The sequence below is a fragment of the Onychostoma macrolepis genome, chromosome 20 (assembly GCF_012432095.1).
Source record: "Onychostoma macrolepis isolate SWU-2019 chromosome 20, ASM1243209v1, whole genome shotgun sequence".
In the NCBI taxonomy this organism is placed as follows: Eukaryota; Metazoa; Chordata; class Actinopteri; order Cypriniformes; family Cyprinidae; genus Onychostoma; species Onychostoma macrolepis.
Window position 1 is genome coordinate 31766295 of NC_081174.1, and position 18601 is coordinate 31784895.

General features: G+C 40.7%; 2 long non-coding RNA genes across 2 annotated transcripts; both read right to left on the minus strand.

Moving 5' to 3' along the window:
• Positions 1 to 8020: 8020 nt before the first annotated feature.
• Positions 8021 to 8478, minus strand: LOC131527601 (uncharacterized). The gene is made up of 3 exons (XR_009267692.1): positions 8367 to 8478; positions 8214 to 8289; positions 8021 to 8146 (listed from the first exon to the last, which is right to left on the minus strand). It is a non-coding gene; the product is annotated as an uncharacterized LOC131527601 (long non-coding RNA).
• Positions 8479 to 14597: 6119 nt separating this feature from the next.
• On the minus strand, positions 14598 to 15779 carry LOC131527602 (uncharacterized). The gene is made up of 3 exons (XR_009267693.1): positions 15668 to 15779; positions 15515 to 15590; positions 14598 to 15447 (listed from the first exon to the last, which is right to left on the minus strand). It is a non-coding gene; the product is annotated as an uncharacterized LOC131527602 (long non-coding RNA).
• Between the last annotated feature and the right edge of the window lie 2822 nt (positions 15780 to 18601).

Here is an 18601-nt window from a genome sequence, read left to right on the forward strand (position 1 = left end):
TTTTCTACTTGCGCTCCTTTGCATTAATGTGATGGAGTAAATTGATGTTGTATAATGTGCCCTGGGAAGTGCATATTAACCGAGATGACTCTGTTGCTTCGTTCCTATACTATCAAGGTTTACATGGAGTTTAATATGCTTCAACTGGACTGAGAATTGTTTAATGCATTCTTGGAAAAATGTGAAGTTATGAAGATGACAAAGCTTCTGAGCTCCACCGCAAAGGATCTTCCATGTAGATAGGATGAGAACCACTTTAAAGCAACCCTGTCAATCCCACTCCTGCGAATGCTCAAGAAAAATCGCATTATCTCCACGGTGTCAAACGTGGATCCAGAAGCACCAAAACAGCACAATTCCCAGCGTCTACAGATAACAAATCAATATTGACTACCTTTTTGTTCAGGGAAGTTTGTTCTCTTAAGATTGTACATAAGTGCTCAAAGTCGTGGTGTTGTTTTCCCAAGTAACTTTAATCTACAATGCTTTGACTTAAGCTTTCCTGGAAAACGGGAAGTTTAACGCTTCTCTTTTTGCCCGTCCATGTTGAGTTTTTGGACATGACGAGACCAAGGTCCAGTTACTATGTGTGTTTGGGTGTTGAAGTTTCCCTCCCTCAGCTTTTTCACCAGATCGACGGGTGAGTGTAATGCCAATCTCTATCCAGTTAGTCTATTGTACGCCATCCCTAATGCTTCTATACCACTGTTTAGATGCCCTTACCAGGACGACCGTTACCTGACTACACTGGTTCCAGTGACTGGATCGTCTGGTCTTCAGTTCCCAACCCACTACAAGCGTTTTGTTGTCAAGATGTTCACATTTGTAGATCCGGCCTCGCTCACTCCTCTGCAGGAAACGGTATTGGTACCCACTTTACCAGGTTTACACTCAGCCTCTTGACGCTTTTGTAATGGGTGGTTTTGCTTCTCTCAGATCTTCATCCACTGCAGTACAGAGGTGTGTCATCCCTCTTCTGGCTCCTGTGAGCAAAGCTGCACCAGGAAAAGTGAGTACTTTCTATAATTTTGCTTAATCTGTGACTACTAGTTGTGGGTTGTTTCACTACTTTCCACCTTTCCCTTTAGGAAGAGATGTTGCTGTGAAGACTGCCACTACTGTGGTTTCTAGTGGAGAAGTGAGACTGATTCTATGATTTATTAATCTTTCAATAAACTGTCTGAGAATATTTTGTGCAGCGCTACCCAACCTGAAGTTGCTCCCATGTTGATGTAAGGGTCAACTGACTCCCAGGTGTTGCTACAAATCTCCCTTCAATCATTTGCTTTATCAACTCTTGGACCTGTTTGGGTTCTCAAAGGAATTTCTAGAGACCCTGAAGGTTCCATGTGTTGAGACTTTCAAAACTAACATTGTGCTGAACAATCTTAAGTAAATCCAAGTTCTCAGTTTATTTAACCGGGACACACTAGGCATTGTCACAGACAACCGACGCAGTATACATGGGGCATAAAGCAAGTTTGCAACCCTCATCCCTGGTTAGGCTTTTACATAATCAAAACCAAAACAACAAGCACTTTCATCACAAGAAACATGTACAAATAAACAACTAGGTGGTACGTTGTCATACTAAAGCCCGTATGCAACTTTACAGTCATAAACCCCAAAATGTAAATCAACCTGCATACAGAAATAAAATGTAAACTAACCAGCACTCAACGTTCACATTGCTGTAACGATTTTGGGTTTAAGTTTTGGTTGTGACTTTAAATCAACAGGCATGGTATTCCATAAATGTGAGCCTTTTGCTGAGAAGGATTGACCCACAGTAGTTCCGCAACTCTACAATTCCCACTTGCTGCCCCTCTGGTCTTTGCCCCATCTCACACACACTACAGTTTTTGTATCAACTGACAGACTATATCAGGGGCAAGGCCTTGTATACTGTTTTTATAAATAAACTTTTAAGAGATTATCAACTTAATAAACTATACTTTTGAAGAATTTGATGCTACTTCATTGGTTTCTGATCCATTACTTTTAAAGTTTGTTTATATAGTGACCTCACATGCTTAACAACTGATTGAGAAGCTTGACCCCAAATTATCGCACAATAGGTCATATGTGATGATATAGTATGAATAAACACTTGAGCTGCTTTAAAAGATATACATGGTCTTATAAGAAAAGTTCAAATTATTCTTAATAGTCTTAGACATTTTCTTAATATGGGTATCAAACTTGAGCTTAGTCGACTATAACACATTTAAGTTTACTCTCTTTCCTTTTGGTTACTTTTGATTTTAAATGCATTTAGTGCTTTGTTCTTTAATGAAAAAAACATTGAAACTGTTTTAAACAGTTATCCTGCAGCCACTGGAAAATACAGACCAGTTGCCTGGTTAACATTTCTGCAGCCATATGAGAAGTTTCTGCGGTTACATAAATGGTCACCTGCATACATTTGACAATCAATCTCCTTGCAACTTTAAGGTAAATCATTTATATACAAACAGAAGAGCAACGGACCTAATATTGAACCTTGTGGTACACCTAGTTTGCATTTTTTTTAATCGATGACTTCACACCATTCATTTTAACACATTGCTGTCTACAATCCAGGTATGATTTGAACCAGTTTAGAGCTTGTTGAGAAAAGTTAATTTGTATCAATGTATTTATTAAGTAAGTTTATATGGTCCAGTAAGTTAAATGTGCTTCGTAGTAGAAATTACAAGTGGCACAAACAGTGTTGGCATGATGTGTTTCGAAGTTTGCAGGTTGAGTTTATGGCCAGGTAAACAGGCCTATTTATAAAATCTAGCATCCAATAGCACTGCAAGCCTAAACAATAAACATTTATATGCAGATGATACTCAGTTATATATCCCAGTAGATCCAAGTGCATCTCAATCTTTTGAGGAACTTGTTCAGTGTTTAGGTGAGATAAAAGCCTGGTTGGCAAGCAACTTTCTTCATCTTAATACTAATAAGACTGAGTGTGTTATTTTTGGACCTTCCTCTGCTTCCAAGGAAATTATAAGTAGGTTGGCCTCTATGAAGATAAGTGTTTCAGATCATGTTAAGAATTTGGGTGTTACAATGGATTCAGCTTTAGTTTTAGATAAACAGGTTTTTAGTGTTGTGAAGGCTGCCTTTTATCAACTTAGAATTATTTCTAAACTGAAATCTATTCTTTCTTTTAAGGATCTGGAGACTCTTATTCATGCTTTTGTGTCATCACGCATCGATTACTGTAATTCTGTATATATAGGTATCTCACAGGGTCAGTTATCTCGTCTTCAATTAGTACAAAATGCTGCTGCCAGACTTTTGACGCATACAAAGAAGAGAGAGAGAATTATTCCAGTTTTGGTTTCTTTACACTGGTTGCCTGTAGAATTTAGAATTGAATTCAAGGTTTTGTTGATGGTTTTTAAAGCGTTGCATGGCATTTCTCCAAAATATATCGCTGACCCTTATCAAAATTCAAGAAACTTGAGATCTTCGACTCAGATGATTCTTCATGTTCCTAAAACGAGATTAAAATCTAAAGGCAATAGGGCCTTTTCAGTGGCTGCTCTCTGTTTATGGAACCCTCTCCCAATGCATATTAAATCTTCCCCATCTGTGGATGCTTTTAAGTCTAGATTGAAATCGTACCTTTTTAGTAGAGCTTTTGGAGTTGATTAGAGGGATCAGGTTGTACTTTTTAATGTTAAATTTAGTTGAATTGTTGTTGAATTTAGTTTCTGTGACTGTATATATTACATTTACATTTATGCATTTAGCAGATGCTTTTATCCAAAGCGACTTACACTGCATTCAAGTAACAGTTTTTACATTTTATCAGCTCTTGCTTTCCCTGGGAATCAAACCCATGATCTTGGCGTTGCTAGCGCCATGCTCTACTATTTGAGCTACAGGAAAGCTGTAAGATTAAGTAACACTTTACAATACAACCAATACAACCTGCATATTGATGCTGGTAAGCACTTTGGTCAACGGCAGTTGTTTTAAATGTGCTATAAAAATAAAATTTGTATTGTATTGTAATAGAGCCTATTAGTTGTGTAAATGTGGTCTTGGAGGGTAAAACACACAAGCATTATTTTAGTCAAGCTAAAACTGTTGTAATATTACAACAGTGGGCCTTACAGGTTAAGCTACAAGTAAGTTCGGTAACACTTTACAAACGGTGCACAAAAGCATTAAATAATGCTTAACTAATGCACAGATAATCATGAGTTAATGTGCAACTCATGAACTAAACCATTTAATGATTACTGCATATGAACATTCTATGTGAGTCCTAGATTAAGTAATCAAATTGTTATTAGTTAAATGTGTCAATGTATTAATTCCCTAATATAGTAACTAATGAAGTAAGTTCATATGTTAATTACCACACTGGGTCGAAGCCATGCCTTTCAACTTCCAGTTGTCTGCTTTAATCATTAGCTAATGATTTGCAAAGGTATCATGTTATGACTTTACTTGTTGAGGCACAGGACTATTAACTAATTAAGTAATTAAGTACATTGTGGTTATGGATTTTGAATTAGTCATGTGCCTCAACAAGTAAAGTCGTAACATAACGATGCCTTTGCAAATCATTAGCTAATGATTAAAGCAGACAAGTGGAAGTTGAGATGCATGCTTCAACCAATTGTGGTAGTTAACATGAATTTACACTATTAGTTAATACATGTTATTAGGGAATTAATACTTTATGACACATTTGATTTAAAAATAATTTGATTACTTAATCTATGAATCATATAGAATGTTCATTTGTTGCTGATGCAGTAATTATTAATAAATGGTTTAGTTCTTCATGAGTTATATATTAACTCATGATTATCTGTGCATTAGTTTAGCACAAATTAATGCATTTTAGTGCCACCGTATTGTAAAGTGTTACCGTAAATTCTCCAAAAGTAAGTTTATACGGTCCAGTGTGTTAAATGTGCTTCATAGTAGAAATTACAAATGACACAAACTGTGTTGGCATGTCTTCAGTGGTGTATCTTTTTCTGAATTAGGCTTAATGGTGTGTGCTGCAGTAGCTTTTTTGTTGTTGGTGAAACTTTCCAAACATATATGCCACAATATGGCAATGTTCTAGTTTTCTGGAGTTTAATAGGAAGACAAGTGGATCATAAAGCACATGTCAGTCATCATAGTGAAACAGCCAATCCAATGCATGCACTGTTGACCCAATTATGCGGCATTGCTCATGTGGTGGGCCAGTAGAGGGGTCGAGCACAGGGTGGGCTTAATTCACTGCGAACAAACAACATTGATCCTATTGCCAAAAGGGAAAAGTTTCTTCGGATTTCTTTGACACTTGTAGATTATTTTAAGGAGTTACTTGGATTATTCGAGCGCCACCTAACTGAATGGCTGTTCAGTGGTTGATGCATTAAAATGCAGTGGGCTCTGGAGAAAGTGCATGTGTGCAGCGGATGGACAGCGGCTCTGGTTCACTCTCGACATGAAGAGATTCATCCGTGTGTCGCAGCTGGCCGTGATTCTGCTCTACATTCCTCTTGTACAGGTAACTTCATGAGTTCCATTGTAAACCGTTGTTACTACAGTTATTCAAGTCACTGGCTTAGAAGTCAGTTAATGTGATACATTAAATAGTGTTTTTAAGAGTGTTCCTGTCATTCTAATTAATGCAATTAATTGCAACTACTTCAGTTTTATTCTTGTTAGTGGTGGCTTATGCTGAGTTATAGATAACTAAAGTAACGTATTTGCACTGCAAAAAGTGATCCTCTTAGTATTTTTGTCTTGTTTTCTAATATAAACATCAAAAAATTCTTGAATCAAGATGAATTTACTGTACAAGTAAAATGACTTAAGATATTTTGTATTTTTTTCTGTAAAAAGAAAAAATTCAGTATTTTGTTCATTTTTCCTTAAAACAAGCAAAAATATCTGCCAATGGGGCAAGAAAAATTATTTGAACAAAATTTTGATAATTATTATTATTTTTTTTAGAAAACCTCTTAATATCTTAAATCATTTTACTTTAGTAAATGCATCTCGATTCAAGAATGTTATCTATACTAGAAAACAAGAAAAAAAAATAAATACTAAGAAAATAATTTTTTGCAGTGTAGGAGTTGATAAACACTGCGAAAACAATTTTTTTCTTGTTATCCAGTACAAATATCTAAACGTTCTTTAAACAAGATAGACTTACTTGAGAGATGCCTTAAGATATTAAGTCAAAATGAAGTAGTTTTTACATAAAAGAGAAAAATATCTTCTAATGGGGGTCAGAAAGCAAATTATATTTTTGACCCTATTGGCAGATATTTGTTCTTATTTCAAGCAAAAAAAAAAAATAAAACCTCAAAACAAAACTTAATATCATGCTTCTCAAGTGAATGCATCTTGATTTAAGAGTTTTAGATATTTGTAATGGAAAACAACAAAAATACAAAGTAAAAACATTCTGAAATTAACTAGTTATTGTAAAGTATCACCTAAATTTAGCTAATTGTATTATCAAAAATTGTTAAAAATAACACTTTCATACTTCTTTAAGAGCTTGCTCGTTCATTTACATAAATAGAAATGACAAAAGTAAAATTGAACTACAGCAACTGTTCGGTCCTCTAGATATAAGAATGAATCTTTAAATAAGAGGCCTGACGTTTATAAGAAGGGTGTGTGTGGCAGGTCTCTCTCAGGTCCAGTGTTTTGCAGTGAGTGTGCTCATTTGGCTCTTATCCTCCAGTGTTTAGTATCTGTGGTAATTAAGCAGCCGTCATGCTGATCAGAGCAAAACATTCCTGGAAATATTGGTTACAGTCAGGGGCGTCGCTAGTTGGGGGAAAAGGGTGACAGAGTGCATAGGGCCCAGAGATCTGGGGGGCCCGCAATTGCCTACTGACATTCCATTCATTTAGTGGGCCAATCGGCGAAACGAGGGAGACCTCCCTGATATTAGACGCTGTTTTTAAATTACAGTGCATGTAAAACCGCATAAAGTAAATTAGTGGTCGACCGATATTGGTTTTTTGACAGCCGATGCAGTTGCCGATATCTTGGAAAGCAGGGTGGCCAATGGCCGATATAATTAGGACAGTGGACAAATGCATAAAGCGCAGCATAATTTGAAATCATGAGTTTAAAGTTTGTCGATCACTCTCCTCCTGTCATCATTCAACTCGCAAGGATCGACCGTCACGCAGAGAACACGCGATTTTGTGTTTGGCCAAACAGAAAAACTTATCGGCCAATGCTGATATATTAAAAATTCCAAATATCGGCCGATATCAGTCAAGCACTAAAGCAAATACTCCAAAAGTGTGAAGCAGCGCTGCCAAATGCATCCACCAGCAGCGCGTCAAAGCAGAGCGCGATCAGCGCTGACGAACGTGCATTTGTCGTGAATTCAATAATATCTATCAGTATTTGTTTCTGTCCTGACTTATGTATTCATTTATGTACTACAATTGAAGGCCCTATGACCCACCATGAGCAAATGTTTTCTGCTTTTACTGCATCCGAACAGACACTATATATATATATATATATATATATATATATATATATATATATATATAGGAGTTAACCAGACAGCCTTAGTGCGTTTGCAGGCAGTTCAAAATGCGGCAGCTAGGCTGCTGACAGGAACACGCAAGTGTAACCCTGCTCTCAGGTTAGTGTAACCGATAACTAATTGAATTAGCTATAAATTGGATTTGGGCTAATATCAGAAACTCTAGGTACGACTATGGAGCCTGAAATATTAAAAGGTCAGCAGAGAACAGATAACACAAAACAGGTAAGTTTGAGAAATGTATTATACAAAATTAAAGACAATTACATACATTCCCTGCCTACCTAAGCCGGCTTCCTGAGTGCTCAAGTGCACAATAAAAAACCCCAAAATAAACAAACTCAAACAAAGAAAGAGTCCATGAAAGTTCTTGGTGTGTGTGTGTGTTTTTCTTGGAGTATGTACGGTATGTTCTTTTCACTACCGGGTAGGTTTATGTGTGTTCTTATCTGTTTTTCAAATGGAGGCACGGGATGATGATGGTTCCAAAGATGCCACGGCTGGCCACACCAGGCTCTTGGTCCGTTCTCTGACTTCTGCGGTTGGCTCGCCACTGACCACCAGGGTCAGATTCAGATGATCTATCCCTCTCTTAAAACCAATCTGGTATTTTGCGCCATAACGGAGCTAAAAGTCAGCATAACACTCGCATTAGTATTATCATCCTTACCGGAGGTATCTTGAGGAGCTCGCAGTGTCAACGCGGCTTAAAAGTTTTCCATAGTTGTTCTCTCAAAGCTTTCAACCTAATGGACACACACTATTTTAATATTTGTTATTCAATGTTATTTAAATTCCTATCCCTCAGAGGATATTTCCATACCAGTCCTTGATGCTTTCTAGCAGCGTCTTCACCGGAGGAAAGGTGTTTTTATTTTCTTATTTAGAACATTTCCTGGGGTGTATGCGCCACCCTCAGGCAGAGTAGAGAATTGCACTCCAGTACCCTTATGTGGGTTACACTCTCCCTTCAAACTTATGCACGTCCCTGTGCATGGCAATGTTCACACGGTTATAACCGGAGGGGACAGAACAGGGAATGAGTTGACGCATCACTCTCACTTATAATGTCGTTCCACACAGTAGTCAGCCCTTGAAAGAGTGACTTCACCACTGTGACTAAGGGGGTTCCCAGTTCAGTGTAATCCAGCCGCCTAGGTGGCTGACGATTCCTCTCAGATCTCCTGACTAGGTCATCAGTATGTGCTTGTTCCTCCGTCTCCTTAATCTCCTCTTCTCCTTCATTTTCATAGACATTTGTCTCATCACATTCTGGCATATCGGAGGGACTGGAAGTTGTTCAGGACAGTCCTCATCCGAGCCTTCCACAAGATCATCACTGTCAGGTAAGTTTGTCTCTCTTTCCACAGGTTCATTTCCAGGTAAGTTCAGGTCCAGTGTTACTCGGTTGACTGGAGTAACATCAGGTAGGCTACTCACATTATCTGGAACATCATCAGTCACCTTGTTGAGGTCTGTCATCAGATTCTCTTTAGAATGGCTTGGACCATGGTGTCTTGGAACATCTCGCGAGACAATATATCTGGTTACCTCTTGAACTGGTTCTCCTTGGGACCAGGTAACAGGAATAATATCATCCTCATCTGAGGACTGATCAACTTCTCTTGGGTCACTGCGAATGTTCTGGCGTGTCTTGCGGCGCCGAGTGGTTTGGGTTGCTCTTCTGGTGTTACATGGAGGAACCCACATGGGAGCAAGAGGTCTCGATGCAACGTCGCCAGGGCCTTCTCCGGTCTCTGGTTTTACTGTATAAACGGGGAGGTCTCCAGCTTTCCTCACTACCACATGGACAGTGGACTCCCATTTATCAGCGAGCTTGTGCTTTCCACGAATACGTACATTCCTGACAAGTACTCGGTCTCCAATGTCCAGAGCAGAAGGAGTCACACGCTTGTCAAACCTCGTTTTGTTCTTTTCAGCTACCTTGGCAGCACTCCTTGTAGCTATTTTGTAGCTCTCCTCGAGGTGGGATTTGAGGTGCTTTACATACTGGGAGTGTGACTTCTGTTGCTCTTCTTTGACAGGTAAGCCGAATGCAAGGTCAACCGGCAGGCGTGGCTGGCGTCCGAACATTAACTCATACGGTGTGAACCCAGTCACTTCACTCCTGGTACAATTGTACGCGTGGACCAAAGGCTTTACTGAAGTCCTTCCAGTGTGACTTATCCTGGTTTTCCAGAGTACCAAGCATGTCTAACAGAGTGCGGTTAAAACGTTCCACCGGGTTGCCCCTAGGGTGGTATGGAGTTGTTCGAATTTTCTGTATGCCTGCAACTTCACACAGTTGTTTGATTAGCCGCGACTCAAAATCAGGACCTTGGTCACTGTGCAGTTTCTCTGGAATACCATAATGGACGATGAAATTGTCCCATAAGCATTTTGCAACTGTTTGAGCCTTTTGGTTTGGTGTTGGGATAGCCACTGCGTACTTTGTGAAGTGATCTGTGATCACGAGAATGTCCTTTGTGTTACTTCTGTCCGGTTCAATGGACAAGAAGTCCATGCAGACCAGTTCAAGCGGTCTTGTTGACATGATGTTCACTAAAGGTGCTGCCCTCTCAGGTAAGGATTTCCTGAGCACACACCTGTTACACTTTTTGACTTTCCTCTCAATGTCAGAGGCCATCCTCGGCCAGTAGAATCTGGCTCTGACCAAGTCCAGCGTGCGGTCTTTTCCCATATGACCCATGTTGTCATGCAGGCTCATTAAGACTGTCTCACGAAGTTCTTCAGGTAAGACTAGCTGGTACTGTATGCAACCTTCTTCTTGGCGTGTTCTATAGAGGATGCCGTTCCGCAGTTCAAGTCTGGTCAACTCTCTCAACAACAGAGGTAGGTCCGGAAGCAAAGCTCTCACAGCGGGTGGTGGTTTCTCGTCACGCTCAATCTGCGAGATGACATGTTTAATGCACTGGTCAGCTCTCTGTTTGTCTCTGAGATCTGCCTCTGATAGGTGCGGACGATGGGAAGCCCTCAAGCTCATCTTCCTGCTCAAAGCTGTCAGGTACAGCCTCCCAGAGATGGCAAGGCTCTCGACGAGGAGATACTTCCATCACTACCCATTCCATCATTGGCACAATAAATAAGTTGTCTCTCACAGATGGCACGAACGACCCCCTGATCCACAGCCTCAATGTTACCTGGATCTGATAGATGGTGTTGTGTGAACTGGCGGATCCTATCCCACTCTTTTTGAGATGAGGGGTCATCACGCAGGTCGCCATGGGGACGTCGTGATAGTGCGTCAGCATCTCCATTCTGCTTTCCGGGGCGGTACTGAAGCTTAAAGGAGAAGGTAGAAAGAGCAGCTAACCACCTGTAGCTGGTTGCATCGAGTTTGGCTGAGGTAAGTATATACGTAAGGGGATTGCTGTCGGTGACTACTGTGAACTGATTGCCATAGAGGTAGTCACTGAACTTCTCTGTAACAGACCATTTCAGCGCTAAAAACTCAAGCTCTGCTCGCGTAAGCGATGACACGCAGCTGTCCCTCCTGCTCCTGATATAAGGCCGCTCCGAGGCCGGTGGAACTTGCATCCGTGTGAAGGATATAAGGGAGTGCAGGATTTGCGAAGGCCAGAACTGGGGACGTTGTCAACTTTCCAATGATCGTCTCGAATGCCTGTTGGCAGGCGGGAGTCCAACGGTTCAGAAATGGAGTTTTGGGGTGGTAGTATTGGCCACTCCTTTCTTTGGATTTGGGGTGCTTCCCTAGAGGTGGGTAGCCAGATGTTAAGTCGTTCAGGGGTTTCATTATACTTGAATAGCCTTTAATGAACTTCCTATAGTACCCACAGAATCCGAGGAAGGCTTTCAACTCTTTTAGATGCTGAGGGACTGGCCAGGTCTTTAGCGCCGCAATCTTTTCCGGTCGGTCTCCACTCCCTGCTCTGAGACGACATGCCCCAAGTACCGGACTGAGGACTGAAAGAATCTACATTTTTCCAGGGACAGCTTGAGCCCATACTCCTTCAGGCGGTTGAGAACCTTGGTGAGTCTGGCTTCATGATCTTCTAAAGTTTTTGAGAAGACTATCAAGTCATCCAGGAAAACGACAACTTCCTTCAAGTTCATGTCTCCCATGCACTTTTCCATCAGTCTCTGGAAAGTACTTGGGGCGTTTGTCACTCCCTGAGGCATTCGATTAAACTCCCAGAAACCAAGTGGGCATACAACGCGGTCTTTGGCTTGTCAACCTCGTTGACTTCGATCTGATAGTAGCCAGACTTTAGATCGAGGACGCTGAACCACTTGGAACCGGAGAGTGCTGTGAAAGTGTCATCCATCCTTGGGAGTGCATAGGCGTCTTTCACTGTCTGCAGGTTCAGTTTCCTGTAGTCAATACAGAGGCGTACCTGGCCATTCTTTTTCCTGACTACAACAATTGGAGAGGAGAATGGAGACTCACTTTCACGAATCACCCCAGACTCAAGAAGCTCTTGAAGATGTTGACGAACAGCTTCTACATCGTGTGGGTGTATTGGCCGAGCTCTGAGTTTGAATGGGGTTTCATCGGACAGTTTGATGTGATGCTTGACTTTGTCTGTCCTTCCAAAGTCAGTGTCGTTCTGGGCGAAGACCTCAGGCATGCTATTCAATTTTCGGGTAATTCTGTCTTTCCATTCTGGAGGGACCGGGGACTCACCAAAGTCAAAGGCTAGGTCAGCTGCCTTGGAGGGTTCTGGTTCAGATGGATTGGTCACGCTCTGTTTGTGAGACAGAATGGCCTGGATTGAACTGAGCTCAGCAATCACACTCTTAGCTGGGATAATAATGTCGTGTTCTGACTCATTTGAGACCACAACTGGTAGTCTGACTGGTAGATCAACAAGACAGGGCTTTACAAGCAGCCCTCCAGGCAGAGAAGAGGATGAAGGGTACTCCATGATAGCGGACCTCTCAGTATGGAACTCTTTCACTGATGCCACACCCTCCAGAACAACTGTTCGTCCAGCTGGAATGAGTTTTCTGTCTCGGCCTTGCATCCTCACCAGTCCGATGTTACTGTCATGGCTTTGTTCCTGTCGTAGTTGAAGTACTTTCAGCACCGTCCTGTAGCCGTTTGGGACAGAGTGGTAGCTTGCTGGACTTTTCTCTTTGCACATACCATATGCTACATCGAGTGTGTTTGTACCAACCAGTATCTGGTACCCTGAAGTGCCGGTGTCTGGAACAACCAAGGCCAATGTTGGGACTTCATATTCGGCTCCAAGGAACTGTTTTGGGAAGGTGATTGTGACTTCAACATATCCAAGGTAGGGCACAGATTGACCATTGGCCCTTCAACTTCCAGCAGGTTATAGAGTGGTTCGATCTGTTGCTCAGGTAGGTATTCTTCATAGAAGGACTTGGTGACTGTAGTTACTTGTGAACCCGTGTCGAGGAGACAGCTGAACTGCTTGCCTTGGATGGTAACTTGGGCGGTACTTTTCGTGCCTATAAGTTTTGCGGGACTCTGAAGGGTGTTTTCTAACACTAGACTGGTTCAAGGCAGCACTGAACTTGGGTTCGGCATCACTTTTATTCTTAGCAGGGCGTTGGTGAACTGCTCCAGCCTCAGTTTGCCCTGCAACTGAGACTCCATCTAAAAATCCCTATTGTCTGGTGAATGTTCTTTAGCCTCCCAGAGGCGCTGCTTTTCTCTCAATTGATCTCTTTTTTCATTGACGAGAGTGGGGTTTGGATTGTTACTGCAAGCTGAGGAGATGTGACCGTCTTCGCCGCAGTTGAAACAATACCAAGGTCTTGGTTGGGTGCTTGTTTTTGAGTTGGTAGGTTTCCAGCTTGGTGCTCTAGGGTCAAGTCTAGAAGCTGGCCCACCTGATGGCTGCTCAGTGTTCCCCTTGGTCTTGAGTCTTCTTGGCTTTCTTAGACATCAGCGTGGTGAGTTGGCTCTGCAGCGGCGCCACCTGCTGTTTAAGCTCTGTCAATGGGTCAGACTCAGGCTGGAATGCTGCTTGTTGACTGCAGATGCACACCCTGAGAACTTGCCATAACCCGCTGCCGGTGTGAGCCAAGGTGCTTCTTCATACGTGTGGCTTTAGCTGCCTGCCTATCCTCCTCAGTGCGGATTAATAACAGGAGCTCTGAAAATGCTGATGGGTGACTTTTCTTTTCTTGAGGTTGAGGTCAGAGAGCAAGTGGTTGTCCCAACACCCGCGACAAAACTGTTTGAGAATGTGTCTATCTGCTTCTCCGGCAGCAGCTCCTCCTCTCTTAACAGCAAGGTTCAGGGCAGCTTGAAGGCGGCAGAGGTGCGTGAGGCCTTTTCACCAGGATCCTGAAGAGTATTCATAAACTGGGCGAAGCTCCTCGCCGTCTTCGACGGTTCCAAAGGCTGCGTCCAGCAGTTGAAGGTAGGATTCAGGAGTAGCTTCAGGGCTTAGTCTTTTGACAATATCTGCTGCAGGGAAGAGCAAACTTTCAAAGATTTTACGTGATTTCTGAAGATTAGACAGGGTGGGGTCTTTCCTGAGAAGCTCAACATGTGAACGCCATGTGTCGTAGTCTGTCTCACCATTGGGTCTGGGGAGCTTGCCTGAGAATGAACGAAGCTTGATGGGAAAGTGTGAATGTGTGTTTAATTCATCTCTCCTCACAATGTGCTCAACAATGACCTTTTGAATTTCAGGTGGATTCAGGTTGCTCTCTACAACAGACAGACTTCGCTTCACATCAGCTCGTGGGCATGGCTCAGCACCACTATGAACGAACCTTTCCCGAGAAGAATCTGGGAGCAGCTGGGGATGTGGGGCTCAAAAGTGTCAAGAGACGTGCGGAGTTGTCTGGCTTCAAACTCATTATCACCACTGCCATCAGTCTCGATTGTCTCACTGATCTCTGACATCATGTCTTTCAGCACCTCTTGAGCCTCGTCCACTCAATTTCGCTAACTTCTTTATTTCATCAAGGTAGGCTTTGGTAACACTGCAGCCAACTTTAGTGGTGTACACACTTGCTAGAGCTTGAACATAATATTTTCCGTCTGGATGGTCCTTAAGTTCATGTGAGTAGGGCAGAAGAGGGGCTAAGGCTTCAATAGCAACAGCATCTTGATACTCAACAATCAGGTTTTTATAAAACTCTGAGTTAGTATCAGTAACTGGGACAAGTCTCGTGGAGCCATACTTCCTAAGGAAGTCTATGATCTCCTCATCTTCTGGTGATTCAAGCAAACCACTCACCATTACTGCATTGGGGACTTTGATTCCTGAGCTCGTTATAAACTCCATCTTTAGTAAAGAGTGATCTATAAACAGATAACAAAGAGCTTACACACGTTCGCTCGTTAAATCGTTTCACACACTTGTAATGTGGTTCACTGCTAACATATAACCAGACTCCTGGCTGGCTCGCCACTTGTAACCCTGCTCTCAGGTTAGTGTAACCGATAACTAATTGAATTAGCTATAAATTGGATTTGGGCTAATATCAGAAACTCTAGGTACGACTATGGAGCCTGAAATATTAAAAGGTCAGCAGAGAACAGATAACACAAAACAGGTAAGTTTGAGAAATGTATTATACAAAATTAAAGACAATTACATACATTCCCTGCCTACCTAAGCCGGCTTCCTGAGTGCTCAAGCGCACAATAAAAAACCCCAAAATAAACAAACTCAAACAAAGAAAGAGTCCATGAAAGTTCTTGGTGTGTGTGTGTGTTTTTCTTGGAGTATGTACGGTATGTTCTTTTCACTACCCGGGTAGGTTTATGTGTGTTCTTATCTGTTTTTTCAAATGGAGGCACGGGATGATGATGGTTCCAAAGATGCCACGGCTGGCCACACCAGGCTTTTGGTCCGTTCTCTGACTTCTGCGGTTGGCTCGCCACTGACCACCAGGGTCAGATTCAGATGATCTATCCCTCTCTTAAAACCAATCTGGTATTTTGCGCCATAACGGAGCTAAAAGTCAGCATAACACTCGCATTAGTATTATCATCCTTACCGGAGGTATCTTGAGGAGCTCGCAGTGTCAACGCGGCTTAAAAGTTTTCCATAGTTGTTCTCTCAAAGCTTTCAACCTAATGGACACACACTATTTTAATATTTGTTATTCAATGTTATTTAAATTCCTATCCCTCAGAGGATATTTCCATACCAGTCCTTGATGCTTTCTAGCAGCGTCTTCACCGGAGGAAAGGTGTTTTTATTTTCTTATTTAGAACATTTCCTGGGGTGTATGCGCCACCCTCAGGCAGAGTAGAGAATTGCACTCCAGTACCCTTATGTGGGTTACACAAGCATGAGCATATTACACCGATTTAGTTTTCTCTCAAATGGTTGCCGGTTTGTTTTAGAATAGAATACAAACTTTTAGTGTTTGTTTTTAAATCCTTAAACGGTTTGTCTCCCTCATATCTTGATGCCTTAGTGAAACGTCACACTTCTGCTGGATCCTTGAGGTCTTCTGATCAGCAACTTTTAACACTTCCCAGATCTAGATTAAAACTTAAGGGTGATCGCGCTTTCTCAGTTGCTGCCCCGAAACTGTGGAATTTGTTACCTGTGAATATTAGATCAGCTCCGACTATCTCTAGTTTGAAATCATTGTTAAAAACTTTTAATTTCTTTGGGTGCTGAGATTTATGTTCTTTATGTTTTGTGTTCTTTGTGTCTTTTCTGTGTGATGTTATTGTCTTTTGTATATTCATGATTTTTTTTTTATCTATCTTTGTACAGCACATTGGGCAACAATGGTTGTATTAATTTGTGCTATAGAAATAAATGAAGAAAGAAGGAAAGAAAGACACGGAAAATTACAGATTTTGTGAAAACCTTATCTATCTATAAACGTGTGTTTAAATGCAGTATTCAAACATTTTCGTTGTGAATTCAAAGTTAAAGTATGTGTTTTGAATATAGCATTTGACATTTGTCAGTTTTGGTCATTTTGATAAGTGTATTAAAGCTGATACATATGTGACCCTGGAGCACAAAAGCAGTCATAAGCAGCACAGGTATATTTGTAGCAATAGCCAACAATACATTGTACGGGTCAAAATGATCCATTTTTCTTTTATGCCAAAAATCATTAGGATATTAAGTAAAGATCATGTTCCATGAAGATATTTTGTGAATTTCCTACTGTAAATATATCAAAACTTCATTTTTGATTAGTAATATGCATTGCTAAGAACTTCATTTGGACAACTTTAAAGGCGATTTTCTAAATTTTCAAAGGCGGTTCCAGATTTTCAAATAGTCATATCTCAGCCAAATATTGTCCGATCCTAACAAACCATACATCAATGGAAAGATTATTTATTCAGCTTGCATAAATGCATTAATTCCAATTTCAAAGAATTGACCCTTATGACTGGTTTTGTGCTCTAGGGTCACACATATGTATTTAAAAAACTTGTTCTTATTTTTTTATTGTGTATTTATTGATATTTTAACTCAAATTTTTTGCAAATTACTTTTCAAGAAGCATGGTTGTTATTTTCCCCTAAGATATGAAATCGTTGACACACTGTGGCAGTTTTGATTGTTTAAGGGTTTTTTTAACAAACAAAAGTGACACTAATTTAAACTAAAGTGTAAGGAAGATCTGAAAGCTGCAACTTTATTATAATGATTTTATGGTGTCATTTGACAGTTGTGGTCGTTGTATGGAAAAGAGTTGCATGAAGATTATTCAGTTTTCAATATATATATTTCTCTTTTTGTGTTTCATCTGCGTTTGGAACACGATGAAAGCCTCATTGCAATAGTGGCAGAGCTGCACGTCTCCTGGCTAAAGTTAGTCCCTCTCTTATGGAGATCTGAGACCCTGTGCACTCTAATGAATGTACAGCTCCTGTGTGTAGGCGTACAAACGGCCCTGACGATGGGCGGGAGCCAAGATTGGCCCACTGACGAGCATCCAGGGCCCTTCAGTCAGGCTCGGTTCAGTGCACATACACAGTGGGATAATCTCATTGTCCTCTCTCAAGCGGATGCGCAGAGACGTGCCTGTTCTCGAGTCCGTGTGTCTGCGCACACTAAATAAAAGCAAACGTGCCATGCTGCGAGATGCTCTAGGTTTGAGCCTGTTACCGTGGCGACAGACCCAGTTTTAGTGCTGTATGAAGATAAACGGGATTGAATGGCTAATATTAAGAATTAGTTATGAAGCGGTGAGACTAGACAACAGTCGAAAACACTTGTGCTGCCCAATTATTTTGTGGAAACTGTAATGCATTCCATTTTTTGGAAAGTTCAAAAGAACAGCATTTATTTGAAATAGAAATATTTTGTTACATTATAAATGTAACTTTTGATCAATTTAATGCACTGCAGAATAAAGGTGTTCATTTCTTACTGAACCCAAATTATTGAATGGTTATGTATCACGGTTTCCACAAAAATATTGTGCAGCACAACATTGATAATAATCAGAAATGTTTCTTGAGCAGCAAATCAGCATATTAGAATGATTTCTGAAGATCATGTGACACTGAAGACTGCAGTAATGATGCTGAAAATACAGCTGCGCATCACAGAAATAAATTACAGTTTAATACATATTCACATAGAAAACAGCTGTTTTACATCGTAATAATATTTCATAATTTTTACTGTATTTTTTTAGCTTACTGTATAAATGCAGCCTTTGTGAGCAGGAAAGACTTATTTAAAAAAAAGCTCAACTGCATTTCTCACAAATTTTTGGATACAAACAGTTGCTTTTCTTGTTCTTTTGATGCAAAGATGCATTTTAGCTTTATTTCTTGATAAAGATTAAAAACTATATGAGTTTTGTTAAAAAGTAGTTTTTAATTTTTTATTATAAAACGATTTGAGTTGCACTTCTTGTATGAAATGTGCTATACAAATAATGTTTACTATCATTAATTACCCTTTTCTTTTAAACAGGTTTTTGCTATTCTGGCCAATTCCCACTCCAAAGGTAAGATTATTTTCCGTGTTAAACTCTACACTCCTAATCAGTGGTGGAAATGGCCAAAAGTCAAGGGGTGGGGAGGGGTCATTTATTGTTGACCCTTTGTGTTTTATAAAAAAAAAAAAAGGAGCACAGTCAAAACATTAG